Consider the following 12046-nt stretch of genomic DNA (forward strand, 5'->3'; position numbering starts at 1 on the left):
TTAGCTGGCCACTGACCTTTCTTTTATCCCAAGAGGTCTATCTAGGTTACAACACCAACAGAACCAGAGAGAAGGGCAGGAACAGAGCAGGGGAATAGTCTGGATCAGCAGTGGCAGTGTGAGGCCTGACTTGTGGCAGAAATTTGTAGCCCTAGGAGTCCCCAGTTATGGTTACTGCAGGGGTAAGCAGAAAATCCAGAAATCTTAGGAAATTGCTTGAGACATGTGGAGACATGTGATGACACTGACTCAAAGTGAAAAGGCCTTAAAACTTGTGTGAAACACGGTTGTGGAATAAGAAAGTTAAGGAGATAGAAACTATAGACCATGTGCAGCAGTTGATAGAGTACAGTGACTCACCTGGACCTATAGCACAAGAGCCACATACGTTTCCTCTTAACATGCCTCTTTAACAAAAGCATTATTAATATAAAGTGAGCAGACTGCACTCCATAGCTACAGTTCCAAGACGACAACCACACCTCCCCTGCTGCCTGAATACCTCTCCCACCCTTCCCACTTTTCATTAGTTTTTGCAAATACATAATTTTAATTCATTTTAGTAATAGAGTTAATTTTCCACTGATTATAGTATCCAGCAGGAAAAAAGTAGGCAGACCACAATTACACAGGAGTACAAACAAGGATTAAAAATGACAATTGTATCCCAAAATGACCATTTTATTCCTATATATATTTTGGTATTCTATGTTAACTGCCACATACCATTTTGTTGCAAAAATAGGGCTTCATTCTTTTTTATGGCTGAGTGTATTCCAAAGTTATATATGCAGTCATCAGTTGATGGATATCTGGGTTGATTGGAAAGACCATGGGACCCACCTCCAAGTGATTCAATTATTCAAGGAGTAATCAGGCTGATCCTAGTTTCTGTTGATCCTGGAGGGCACCATTGTGACAGAGTTGATAGAATCCTATGATGCCTCTATGTCCTGTGGCAATCAGAGGCCACCAGTGTGTCCCAATTGATTTACTGACCTGGTGCATGTTATTAGCACCTGGCACCTTTGGCAGAGTTGATTATTTTAGAGTTTAAGTGAGTGGAGCTTGATCTCTTCATGTTTTGATGACTTGAGTACAGTGTCCCAGTTGTGTGGCCAGGCCTCTCCTGGACGCTGACACTGGTGATGCCATCTGATCCCTCAGGAGTGTCTGTTCTGTGATGGGTATATGCTTGTTCATTTCATTCTTTCCTCATCACAATTGCAGTGGGTGTAAGTGTGCCCTAAATGTGATCTGTGTTGGGACATGGATTTCTATGGATGCATTGGGTCTTTGCTGGTCCTTGCAGCTCCAGGAAGGTTTGGCTCTGAAAACATGGCCCATAAATGAGCAGACATCATCACTAATAGAAGTAGATATAGGCCAGGATACTACATAGAGAAGATGAGTCACACATCATGTGCCAAATCTGCAGTCACAAGTTCCTGAACTTCTTTGAAAAAACAGTATGGAGGGAATCCCCTAATAACCCCAAACCTTGAGCTTCCCTGACTGTTTATTCAGGATCCATTCTAGTTGCAGGGTCACCAATGAAAGGCACAGTTGGAGTATGAGAAGCAGGATGCTTTGACCAGTTGCATATCACCACACAAGCAGTGGATCCTGCACTGTCATCACCCCCAACTTATGTAAAGTTTGATGTCATTTTCAGAAAAAACTTCCTTGTTTCTGAATGTACAGACCTTGTCTTCAGCTGTAGTGACACTATTCAGCCTCTTCAGGCTCAGGGCAGAGATGGCTATGACCCTGAAATCAACTGAGGAGGGCTGGCAGGGACAGAGCTGAATGTAGGACAGCACTGAGCCTTCATAATTGAAAGCTCTGCTTCTACATAAAGGGAGGATTCAGCCTGAGAGACATGCCCTGTCCCTAGTGGAGCCAGCCTGGTCAGAAACATTCCACAGTGAACAAAGACTAAGGGCACCTGACCACATGTAGTGCAGATCCAGTGGCTAACTGGGCCTCAGCAGACTACAGCAATCTTGAAGGGCCTAAGGAATAGCTGGAGATGTGGTCATGGAGGTAAGGAGCTAACAAGTGACTTTTCCAGGATGGATCAGAGGAGGGAAGGTTTTCAGCTGAAAATGACCTGTTTTTAATATGTTCTGGGAAGAGAATTGGAGCCTGATTTGGAAGATTGAGATCTTCTGTGTTTTCCCAATGTCATCCCAGACAAGTGCAAGAACAGGGAACTTGAGGTTACTGAACCATATGGGGTGATGACTCAGAGGATATTCTGAACATGTCCCAGCAGCTCACTTTGAAACCTAGAAAAGGCATTAGGAACTAGGCAGAGGGGGTGGAGTCTTACATGATACAGAATAAAAGAAAGGCCCGAGATTCTGAAGTTCCAGTCTCTGCCTCTAGGTTTGATAGGAATAAGAGGGTGGGAACAGGTGTTACAGTTGTCCAATGAATGGGTGAGCCAGGTTCATGAGGGGGCAACTACTTAAGGGCATCACAATGCCAGGTGCATTTGCCTCTAGGGTTCATACTCCTTGCAGGGCACTGTTTTCAATCCAGAACTCCAGATTTGATCAGTTTCTGGGGATGGCTGCTGTGGGTGCACAGATAGCCCACCCATGGACAGCCTATCCATTATTAGAACAGTGTTGTCTCTACTCATGAAGATGGTGTTTTGAACTGCCTTGTAGATGCAATCTAAAGGAATGGCCAGAAGCCCTATGGACACAGAGGGCCCCTGTCCCAACCTGTATTTCCTGTGCTCCATGTCCTTCCTATGTTTCCCTCAAGGGCCACTTCATCTTCTTCCTCCTCAGGCTGACCTGAATATTAGGGCTTGATGGGGCAAAGATAGTTCTGTAGCCTTGACTGGAATGAAGATGGTGTCAGTCTGGTGCAAAGATAGTTCTGTAGCCTTGACTGGAATGAAGATGGTGTCAGTCTGGTGCAGGTCCTCACAATTCTGGCCAACTTCTGCTTCATAAAAAAGCTACTGCATGACAGCATGTGAGGATGAAGGAGAGATCTGTCCTTGCACATGGTCAGTCCTTTGGGAGACAGACCTGACTGATATGTAGGTTTGTGTGGTGTTTTTGTGAGTGCCACAGAGTCCTCCAGAAGTAAGATGATCCCATGGGACCTGATGGACATTTGAACAGAACTCACCTGTCCTCCAGTGACCACAACTACTGCAGCATAAGGAGTACCCACCCCACCACAGCTGCAGTACTCATTTCCTGGGGGTCTACTGCAGGCCTGACTGCACATAGCTGGAGGATCAGTGCCAACTTCCTCAGGAACCCATGACCTAACATAGTTTCACATTAAGTGTACATTCACAACTGCCCTACAGTGCCACCAAAAGGGAGGAATGAGATGAATGTACACAGCAAAGCACATAAAATATAGTGAAGAGTTAAAATTGTATATGTGCGGGTGTAAAAAGTTAAGCTTAAGCTTACAGGTTTAAACCTTCCTGGTGCAGCTGTGAAAATAAAACAGAGTGAAGTAGCACCTTGACAGTAGGGACTCCATTTTGGAGCACTTGAGACTGCATTCTGGGAAAGCAACCCCCCCACCGTGAGACTCTGGTCTGAAACTATGATCTCAAATAGTCGGACAATAGCAGTGCACTACATCACCCTTGGCAACGCACAAAAACCCCCTAGCATGATTGCTCAAGCTTAAAAGTAAAAAGGTTGCACCTGGGTTACCTGGGCTAATAATGAAGATGTGATTTGTCTATGTCTTAAGATCATAATTGCTGATTGTAAGACTTTAGCAACTGCTTAACAACCGTGTATTCTCTTCCCCTTCCCGGTTTTGCGGTTTTTGCCTTTATAAACCCTAACCTTTGGTTATTCGGGGCTGCTCTGTTCATGTATGATCAGACAGCCCCAGCATGCTGGATAATCAATAAAGCTTCCCCTTGCTGTTTGCATAAGAGATGTCTCTTGGTGACGTTTTTCAGGCAGTCGACTCTAACATTTGGAGGCCCCAGCAAGATCTGACTGCTGCCTGCAGACGTCTCCAACGGATATCTCTCGGGGTAAGTGCAGGCGCCTATTTGTGTTGTCGGCCGGCTTATTTGTGGTTTGTGTCTCTTCATTCTGGATTTTGGTAGTTTGTGAGCGCTCTAGGGTTTTGGGAACTGTGCTGGTGTAGTAGCTGCTGGGACAGGGGCGTGAGCCCTTCCTGGCTGTGGCCGGCAGACGTGCCCGGGGGCCACAGGCTACGGCCCTGAGGGACGCCTCAGGAGGACAAAGGAAGGCTGGGGACGCCCAGAAACTTCCGACCAGGGCAGGCGTGGAGTCTGCATTCCCAGCACAGACGGGGTGGCCGGTAAGGCCTTCTTATTATTAGTCTTTTGTAGTTGTAAGGTGCTTTGTTGGTTGTCTTGTTGTTTGTTGATTGTATTCTCTTGTCATTTAGCATTGTATGGGGTGCTGTGATGGCTCCCGTTTGGTAGATTTGGAATCTGCATTTGTATTGCCAGCATTGTCGCGTGACTCTGAAGTGGTTCTGGAGTCTGCATTTGTAGGTTCTGAAGTGGTTCCGGAGCTTGCATTTGTATTACCGGCATCCTCACAGGGCTCTGAGGCGGTTCCAGAGTCTGTGTTTGTATTGCCAGCATCATCGCGACCAGTAGTTTATCTCAATTCCTTTATGGACACTTTGTGTGGTTGTTGTGTGCTGATTCTCTACACTGTTTGTCTGTTCGTGTACATTGTGATGTCTGCTAACATGGGCCAGACTGTGTCTACACCTTTGTCTCTAACTTTGAATCATTGGTCTGAGGTAAGCGACCGGGCACATAACCTCTCTTTGTCAGTCAAGAAGGTAAAGTGGCAGTCTTTCTGTGCCTCTGAATGGCCCCCTGGAGGGCTCTCCATTTACCACTCATTCGCCAAGTGAAAGAGGCCATTCTCCTGCCTGGCCGTCATGGGCACCCAGACCAGGATTTTGAGAAAACATCGGAGGTCAGTATTCCTTCCCTCAAGCGGGACCGGATCTGTGGAAGTGACCGTTGAGTGTCCGGCACCCCACAGCTCTCGGAGAACGTGGAGTCCCCCCGGCCACGGCTTAGCTATGGCCGAAACTCCAGAGGGATTGTAAGGAATGGGAGGGAAATTAGGAAGGGCAGTTGGCTGAGAGCCTGGAGACCCCCTGAGCTCGCTTTGGCTTCCAGGCGGCCGGACTGCGACCCGAGGACCAGGTCTCTCTCTCGGAGGGACGCCTGGTCACGCTGCCTACTGCTACGCGAGCAGGGTTTAGCTTCGGTCGAGGCTAATATTGGCCCTCCAGGTAAACTCAGACAACTAGGTAGTGGGTAACCTTGAGTGATAGGAGATTTCAAACCCCACTCAGCCCCCAGACATGAGGAGCTTCATTGCTTTCTGCCTTCCTCCTCCTCCCGGAGGGGCTCCCTCCCCCACTCTTTTGCTCTCCTCATCTCCATTCCTATACCACTGGCTAGGAGAAAGGGAGAGGGAAATTCCACAGGTCTCTCCACCTGGGGAAAAGCTGTTACCTGTTACCTGTTAACCCTTTCCAACCGGGTAAAAAGTTTTCCATCTTTGCAGCTTATGGTAGCTCTGGTGCGTCTTAAAAGTTTTTTGTAAACTATTACTGTTGCTAAGCTTTGATTGCCTGAGGACTAAATCTGGAAAAGAGCTAAAGTTAACTATCTGTTGTAATTGACTGAGTGTCTGCAGTAGTCCTAATTAATCTGGCTTTGGTTAAATTATAGAAGGTTCCCAACACCCCACGGCTAGTCCTGCCAGGCCCCGGTGTGTGCAGTCTTCCCTGTAAATGGGGGACCACAGCCTTTCTCTGCACTCCAAATATCTCTAGGCAGAGCCCCCACCCCAGGGCTGCTTCTTTTTCCTCTCCTGGAGGAATTTCCAATTCAATACCACTGCTGACCTTACCTAAGGGAGCCAGAACCTTAAGCCATTAACCCTTTCCAACCTGATGGGTTTTTCTCTTTGCAGCTAATAAAAACCTAAACAATGGGTTCATATGCTGATAATCAGCTCTTTTCTGTGCTGCTGTCCCTGACTCATCTGAGAGCGTTCACCTGTCTTGAAGGTTTCGCGTTTTTCTATTGCCATTAGAGTCTTGATTGGAAAAACTACAATGTGACGTTGTTTACATTGTTTATCTGTTTTTAATGTCTGAGTGATTACCCAACTGATCAGAAATGTACTAATTTTGGCTAAATGGTTTGACTCTCTGACAGCTTAAATTCTAAACCGAGTCTTCCAACTTTGGGCTTCCAGTCGGATCCCTGGAACTCTCAAAGGATGAGACTCTAAATTTGTTAAAGTAACAGCTGCTTGGGTCAATTCAGATTATATAAAATATATTAAAATGTTATAAATGGTGTCAGACCTATACTGTATTTATGTTTTTACTTTCCAGCTAAAGTGGTCTTATAAAAATAAGAATAAAATTCTATGTATACAAGCCTTTATGTTGTTAACTAAAGTAAGCCAATGCAGATTGGTTCAAAAAATTGAGGTAATGCAAATGCCCTTCAGTTTGCTCAGTGGCTTGCTTGCTCAATTTTACATGTCTTTGATATGCTTTAAACTTGTTTCTCTTAATGATGAAGATCTTTTCAAGGTTGTAAACATACACTAATGTTTGCTGTCCAGGAGGTGTTATCCTCGTGTTACTTAAAAATATAAAAATGTAATTTTAACTTTTATTTCAGATAATGGTGTGGTATTCATTAATAACTCAGTGTCTTAAGTCATCTAGGCATCAGTGCTAAATAAAACTTGGAAAAATATATTATATATACTTTTAACATCTCAAATTCAATAAAAAAAAAACTGTTTGAGTTTGTTAACATGTATTCGCATAGGTTGTCCATACATGACAATTCAAGGCTATATAAAAGTAACTATGAGTATAAAGTTTCAAAAGGTGTAAACAAGTCATAAAAAGTTTTAAAATGTTTATAATTTTAAAATATTATTTACAGAGTTAAGTGCTAATGCTAAAATTACACTGACCTAAAGTTAAAGTCTAATCTTCTGTTATAACAATGGGGTTTAAAAAAAAAAAAAGTGTACTAATATTAGTAAATATCTAAAAATGGTCTAAATCATAAATCTTGGAATCTGTTTCTGCAAAAACTGTAACGTCTATTTTAACAGTGTCTGCTTAATCGATTACTCTGCCATTTCTAGAGTTAGGTCCTGTAAGCTCTTTTTGACTCTGTTAAATAAAACTCTTATATACAAGGTTTTTTTTATTTCTGGTTTATTCAACAAGAGACATAAAGTTCATGTTAATCCATTGTGTACTCTGTCTTTGTTAAGTTATGGTTATGTGGCAGATGCTAGAAAACTGGGTTCCAGAAACCCAAGAAAGCGCTAGTGTCCACAGGCTACACGGAAGCCAAAGAATGGCAGAGAACTCTGCCATAATTTCTCCTCTAAGTCGGGCTACGCAGTAAACACTGGTTAAACTGCCAGTTAAATCTAAAAGCCCAGAAAGTCAGGCTAGAGACCCAACTCGCTGCCTCACTTCTCCTCTTTTCTCTTCCAGAAGGGAAGTTACTACTGTTCTGCAGGACTCTCCACTGTGATGTACGGTTTGATCCCCAGACCTTATGTAAGGGATGACTGACCTTTTCTGTAATAATGCCTGGCCACAGTATAGGGCCCCCAACAACAACAACAAAAAAAGGTTAAACTATAAAATAATATGACAACTAGATCAATTTTTTGGTGTAAAAAGTTACACTGACCACCTCAAAGTATGCAAGCAGGTCACCACAGTTAATCTTACCTAAAGGGTCATAGTTCTCCTCATGGGCACGGTCTTAACTCGCAGGAAAATACTAAGTGTCAGAATTTGCCCATGACCATAGTTTTTCTAGCTCACCCTGATATTTAAAAAAAATCTCCAAAAATCAGGGATGGGTTGAGCACCCCCTTGACTGACATCATAGAGGCTGCCTCCTTGTCTACTTTATTAGAGACCAGAAAAATGAGGAGCAAGTTAGCAGCAGAGGATAGGCAACAGACCAATCAATGGCTGCTTTACACGGTGATTGCCATCAAGGAGACCCAGCAAGGCCAGTGCACCCCAAATGGCACCTGTTGCTAATATGAGGAGCCAGGGCATTGGGCAAGCAGCTGTCGTGACAGCAAATGCCTTCTGTCAGCCTTGCCAAGAGCATGGCCACTGGACACGGAACTGCCCTGGGTGTCGAAGGACTCCTGGTTCAGAACCGCTGACCCTGTGGCCCCGAGCTAAAAAGCCTTTGGCTCTGTCCAGCCTCTGCCCAGCTTCCAGCTCCAGCCACTGCTATTGAGGGGATGGCCTAGGGTCAGTGAAATGCAAGTTGCCTATTTCCATCAGCCTCCTATTCAGCTCTCCTCCTAATCCAGCCATGTAATGCAAGTCAACAGGGTGCCTCCCTTAAAGGAGATTTGCATCTCTTTCAATTCTCTTCCAGCACCCCATGGATAGGTCTGCGCCTCTCATACCCAGCCAGGCCTTCAAAGTCTATCCAATAACATTAAGCTTAGAAAGCCCTCCCTGCCAGTTCCTAAAAACAGGGCTTTCAGTAACAGCTAACTCAGATAGCCCTACACCGATTTGGACAGGTCCTCACTGAGAACTTAAAGGGCCTATCTCTTGAGGGGGGGTGCACAATAATCCATAATATAAATGGTTAAATGTAAATAATTCATTAGTCTGTCCTTTTCCCAGCCTGAGACTCTAGTCTTGTACATTGGCTTAACTTCCTAGCAAAACTGGCTACTAAATATAAAAAAAAAAAAAAAATTGTCTCTGGGTCAATCAGACTAGACAGGCACAAACCCAAATTTGTACTTTTCCTGGAAAAAGCCAAACAGCTCCAGGACCAGGCCAAGCAGGGCTGGGATTTCTGGCCTGACACCTGGTCATGGAAATCCTGGCTATTTCCTCTCCTTGGCCCACTAACTTCTGCAATCTTGATGCTTCTCTTTGCACCGTGTGTTTTTAATGCCCTTGTTCGTTTTGTCTCTAACAGACTAAAAGCTGTTAAACTCCAAATGGTCATCAGGCAAGGCTTCCAGCCCATTCCACTGGACGACCTGAGCAGCCCTCTGGACCGAGCAACACAGTTTTTCCAAGGCCACTGTTGCACACCATAAGACAGGTAGCAAGAGGAAATACCCAAATCCCCCTCGACGCCCACATGCCAGCTTCGAAGAAGTTACAGAAAACGGAACTCCATCCATAATCCCAAAGAAGAATTTTGGGTATTACCTCTTGAGGGGAAAATATTAGGCAGAAAGTCAGTTATGAGCTTATGTGTGTGTGACATAAAGGCCTAATGTGTCCAGCATACGCATCTGCATCTCAGTCATCCTGACAATGTTTCACGGACAGCCCGGCCTTTGCATCCTGCCCTGCCCCCTTCTACCTGATAACCTGCCAGGTGGAGGTCCCCGCCCCTTCTGCCTGACAAATCTTCCACAATCTCCCAGATGCAGCCCAGTATCTGCATTTCAGTATTACAGAACAGGCGGGGATTGGATCTCATTTTCATAGGGGGGTGTGTTATGCGCGGCCCTAAAGGAAAAATGTTGTTTTTATGCTGACTGAACCCAGGTGGTTAGAAACTCCATGGCCAAACTCAGAAAACGACTGGAAAAACGGCAACGGGAGAGGAAAACTCAACAAAAATGGTTTGAGTCATGGTTCGGCCGGTCCCCATGGCTTACTACCCTACTGTCAGCCCTAGCAGGACCCTTAATTGTTCTACTCCTAATTGTAACCATAGGACCTTGTGTGTTAAATAGACTCATCACCTTCATGTGGAAACAAGTTAAAAATGTTAAACTCATGGTCATAAGACAACAATATGTCACATTAAAAAAAAAAAAACAATCTCTAAGATTAGAGATCCTTACAACAAGGAGTGGGGAATGAAGAGTTAAAATTGTATATGTACGGGTGTCAAAAGTTAAGCTTAAGCTTACAGGTTTAAACCTTCCTGGTACAGCTGTGAAAATAAGACAGAGTAAAGTAGCACCTTGACAGTAGGGACTCCATTTTGGAGCACTTGAGACTGCATTCTGGGAAAGCACCCCCCCTCCCCCGTGAGACTCTGGTCTGAAACTATGATCTCAAATAGTCGGACAATAGCAGTGCACTACATCACCCTTGGCAACGCACAAAACCCCCCTAGCATGATTGCTCAAGCTTAAAAGTAGAAAGGTTGCACCTGGGTTACCTGGGCTAATAATGAAGATGTGATTTGTCTATGTCTTAAAATCATAATTGCTGATTGTAAGATTTTAGCAACCGCTTAGCAACCGTGTATTCTCTCCCCCCTCCTGATTTTGCGGTTTTTGCCTTTATAAACCCTATGCTGTAGTTCCTCACTGCTCCTCTGTCCTTGTCAGAGGGCCCCAACATGTTGGATCAATAAATTTAACCCTTTGCTGGTTGCATGAGAGAAAAAGTCTCTTGGAGTCGTTCCTCGGGCGGTGGGCTTTTTTTTAGACCCTAACAGTAGTTACATAAAACAAATGCAATGCCCACAGGACTGGTTGTGGGAGGCAAAGATAAGGGGATATCAAGAGAATCTGAAATGTTTCAAATGAAGTGTCTCATGCAAACCAGTCCCAAGTCTAGCACTTAAAAATATGTAACATTTCAGTAGGCTGTCAGCAAACTTCACCAAAAATGTAATTCAATTTGAAACAGCCAAATAAATATAATTTTGACAGAAATACTCATTACTACATTTGAAATTCTTATTTACTTGTTCCTTTCATAAAATTATAAACAAGGGCAGTCATTGTGGTGCCACACCTAGGACTCAGAAATCCCATATAAGAGTGCCAGTCTGAGTACTGATTACTCTGCTTCTGATACAGCTCTCTGCTAATGTATCTGGGGAGCAGTAGATTTGGAAACACTTTAGAATCCCAAAGTGACAGTGGTTCAAGTCTCCAAAATCTTGTAGACATCACTCATGGCTGACTTCTAGGTACTGAAGCAAACTTTTTTATTTTTTAAATTGAGATAAAATAGACACATCACTTCATGTTAAAAAAAACTGCTTAATAAAAACTAATCTTTTTTTTGCTACTTATTTCACAAAAATATTTTTTTCATTTTTTTAACTTTTATTTAATAAACATAAATTTCCAAAGTAGAACTTTTGGAGTATAGAGGCTCCCCCTCCAAATCACCCTCCCACCTGCAACCAACCCCTCTCCCACTCCCTCTTCCATCCCATTCTTCATCAAGATTCATTTTCAATTATCTTTATATACAGAAGATTAATTTAATATATACTAAGTAAATATTTCAACAGTTTGAACACAAAAAATAATTTTTAAATTTTCTTATAAAAAGAGAATCAAGCAAGCATCTTCTGATTCCAGTCAGAAAATTAAGCCATTTCTTTCAAATTCATTACTAGTAAAGAATGTTTTGAAATTAAGGAAAACATATTTTTATAGGACATGAAGTTTTTACATAGCATGATACAATTTCTCATTTTATTATTTCTCAAATTTAAAAGAAATTCTCACACATGGGTACTTTTTTTCAGATATCAAGTACCACCAGCAAGATTCTTCAGTAGACATTTTTTGTCAGAGAGGAAACTACACCATCACTTATACATTTTCCTCTACTCATCTTTTTAAGCATAAAAATGGCTGAGAATCAGCAGTTATGATTAGTTTTTGTAAAATAATAATTTGAATTTTTATTCTTTTTGCTCAGCATTTTATATAATTGAGTTTATTTCAAATAAAAATAAGTGAACTTCACCAACAAAAATGAATAAAACTTACTCAACTGGCAATTAGTTGCATATTCCCAAGTTAGTTTTAACCTGAAAGTTATAAGCTGCTGTCTGTATTTTTATGTTTTATTTGCAATGGCTGGAATAGAGAATATTCTATTTGCATAAGAAAAGAATTTTCCATGTGAGACACAGAGTCGTGATAAACAAGGTAATGAGGTGCAATGAGGTAGTGCTCCATCAGAATGAATGGACATCTCTTCAGATGAATCTGAGTGGGAG

At 43.0% G+C, this 12046-nt stretch overlaps 1 long non-coding RNA gene across 5 annotated transcripts; it reads left to right on the forward strand.

Moving 5' to 3' along the window:
* The first annotated feature begins 3400 nt into the window (after positions 1-3400).
* Positions 3401-9306, forward strand: LOC127486253 (uncharacterized). 5 transcript variants are annotated; one of them, XR_016228743.1, is made up of 3 exons: positions 3401-4967; positions 7549-7589; positions 9026-9306. It is a non-coding gene; the product is annotated as an uncharacterized LOC127486253 (long non-coding RNA). The 5 variants fall into 5 exon arrangements; XR_016228747.1 differs by having other exon boundaries at positions 3401-4329; XR_016228744.1 differs by having other exon boundaries at positions 3401-4036.
* The last annotated feature ends 2740 nt before the right edge of the window (positions 9307-12046 follow it).

Source organism: Oryctolagus cuniculus, chromosome Y (assembly GCF_051225735.1).
Source record: "Oryctolagus cuniculus isolate XC-2025 breed Fujian yellow rabbit chromosome Y, ASM5122573v1, whole genome shotgun sequence".
NCBI classification, from domain to species: domain Eukaryota; kingdom Metazoa; phylum Chordata; class Mammalia; order Lagomorpha; family Leporidae; genus Oryctolagus; species Oryctolagus cuniculus.